The sequence below is a fragment of the Myotis brandtii genome, unplaced genomic scaffold (genome assembly GCF_000412655.1).
Source record: "Myotis brandtii unplaced genomic scaffold, ASM41265v1 scaffold1678, whole genome shotgun sequence".
Taxonomy (NCBI): Eukaryota; Metazoa; Chordata; class Mammalia; order Chiroptera; family Vespertilionidae; genus Myotis; species Myotis brandtii.
The window spans coordinates 11028-14040 of record NW_005356162.1 but is presented as its reverse complement, the minus strand read 5'-3'; positions in this window follow the sequence as shown (position 1 = coordinate 14040).

The window sequence follows — 3013 nt, the reverse complement described above, 5'->3', positions numbered from 1 at the left end:
TCTATATATATAAAAGCCTAAACGACCATTTGACCAGTCAACCATTCAACAGGTAGCTAAGACGCACAATGATCACCAGGGGGCAAACATTCCGACTGGTAAGTTAGGTTGCTGCTGGGGCCCTGTCAGACCTGAATCTTGTTCACCCACACCCTGGACCCAGAGAGGAGGGAGGAGGGAGCCTGATTCCTCGTGGAATCAGCCATGGGTTAGCTTGCTGCCGGGGCCCTGTTGACCCCGAATCTAGTTCATCCACACCAGATTCACTTTCAATGTGCACGAATCCGTGCACCAGGCCTCTGGTTTATAAATAAACAAGAAAAAAAAAGTCTGGGTGATGTGGAAAGTCACTGAATTTGGCACTATAGGAGGGGAGAAGAAAGAATGAGAAAGCTAAGATCCAGCACCAAGACCATGAGGCCCAATGGCCAGTTGGAGTCCGAGTCTGGCATCACCTAGGCGCTCCTTGATCTGTACAGGAACTCAGACCTCAAGGCCCATCTACGGGGCTAAATTTAAGAGCAGCCAAGCCCGCTATAGGAACTAAAGGAACTTTTTGATTCAAGAAAAATGTTCCTACACACACCAGGGGACACACTGGGGCCAATGCCCGCACATGAGGTCAGGTTGCTCCGCCCCTCCTCCTGGTCACAAATGGGGGTGCGCCTATAAAAGGAGGTGCAGTGGCCCTGCACATGCATTCACTATGGTGAAAGCGACTAAAGAGCATTAGTGGAAGAGTGGAGAGCTTTTGTTTGAGTAAGGAGCAAGTGTTGTGTGTGAGTTGGGAGCGAACTGTGCGAGAGTTAAGAGTGAGTGTTGGTCGTAAAGTGGGGAGCGAGCATTAGTATGAGTGGAGAGCGTGCAATAGTGTGTGTGGGGAGCAAGCGTTGGTGTGAGTGGAGGGTGATTTGTATGAGAGTGAAGAGTGAGTGTTGGTTTCAGAGTGGGGAGCAAGCGTTGATGTGAGTGGAGAGCAATTTGTATGAGAGTGAAGAATGATTGTTAGTGGCAGTTTGGGGAGAGAGCGTTGGTGTGAGGGGGAGCAAGCACTGGTGTGAGTGGAGAGTGAGTTGGTGTGAGGTGAGTGTGATTTGTTGTTGTGTAGATTGTTATGTGGAGAGTGATTGTGTGAGTGAGTGTGGAGAGCAGAAAGATTCAGAAGAAACTTTCTGTGCCAGCCTGTCCTGAGATCCAACCTGGACAGGTAGCAGGTCCCTGGCACTGAGGGAGACAGCCAGGTCAGACAGCTGCCGCCTGGCACTGAGGGAGCCAACCCAGACCTCTGGTGGGGACCTGGCTGAGGGGGAGGCAGCATGGACAACCTGCAGGGACCTGGCAGGGAAGACACCAAGCCGTCCCCGCTGCGGTAGGGAGCTGGCAACCCGGGAGCCAACCAGGACCAGCAGTGGGGAGCTGGCAACACGGGAGCCAACCAGGACTAGCAGTGGAGAGCTGGCAACACGGGAGCCAACGAGGACCAGCAGTGGGGAGCTGGCAACACGGGAGCCAATGAGGGCCAGCAGTGGGGAGCTGGCAACCCAGGAGCCAACCAGGACCAGCAGTGGGGAGCTGGCAACACGGGAGCCAACCAGGACCAGCAGTGGAGGGCTGGCAACCCGGAAGCCAACGAGGGCCAGCAGTAAGAAACAGGACTGTCCCTTGGCAGATGCCAGTGAGCTCAGCGTGTTGGGCAAGAGCCTGCTAACACTGGCCCAGAGAAGCCCAGTAATTTATAGAATTACAATACACTTTTATTTTTAATCTCATTTTATCCTAGTCTATTTCATTCTATTTTATTTTGCATGTATGCCATTGCATGTATGCCATGCGCTTCATTGCCAGTTCCCAGGGAGACGTGTCCAGCGCCACCGGGGATTGGCCCTGTGTGTTCAAATCACCAGCAAGGACCACAGGGCCACTTCCCGCCAGGGTACCACCCATAATGGCAGTGCCCATCAAGGGCCTGGCCAGTAGCGCAGTGCCGCTGAAGATTCCCCAGGAAGGACCTGGCTCTTTAAAGACCACCCGATGGGTGCAGCTGAGCTTAAACCTCAGCCAGTGTCATCAGGGACGCTGTCCATTAAGAGCTGTCAACTGCACCAATGCCGGGTCCCTGACGACAGTTCCTCTTTGCATTTGGTGCCCAGCGACCTTAGCAAGGAGGGCATGGACTCTGGCATTCCCCCCCCCATCACATCTGCCTTCCATGGCCTTCCTGAAGTCAGAGCAGCCACCAAAGGACGCCATGGAGACTGTCATCACAGCGGTAGCTGCCCTCCAAGCCACTCGGGACCAGGCAAGAGCGGCACTAAAAGATGTCTCCTGGCAGCTGCTCAGGTCAGAGTTTCACATCCACACTGACCTCAACATCAAGGTGGCGAACCAGACCGGCCCCACTAGGGACCACAGAAGGGAACCTGGAAACCCGGGGCCCACTCTGGACCACGATGTGGTGAGATGCTACAACTAAGACAGAGGTTAGTGTCCTGCTATGCATCAGCTTCATTACTGAAAACGCAGCTCCTGGACAGGGAGAAGATGGAGCCGCAGTTAGAGGAGGTGAGGTGAGACTCCATCGAAAAGAAGAACCACTCCAAGGAGACCCAGATGATCCAGGATGCGCTCAGGAAAGCTCACGAGAAGACAGGCTCAAGCGCCCCGGCGCCACGGTGTTTGCAAAGAGAGAGAGGCCGGAGGAGAAGAGCAGGGCCCAGGACCCGGAGGTGGTGGCGGGGCTGCTTGATGCTGAGCTGCCAGCGGACCTGCCCACCCACAGCGCGAGGCTCTGCCAGGACCTGGCAGTGCCATCCCAGCAGATCAGGGAGCTTTGGGCCAACAAAATGCGCTTTCGACACCAGAGACCACCGAGCAGCAGCAACAATGGAGTCAGCAATGAAGGGAAACAATTGATACAGCCCCGGCCTCCATTACAGCCTCGTCCTACAGCACAACTTCGTGCTAAGGCACAACTTCAACCTCTCATACCACCTCGACCTCCAGCACAACCTCG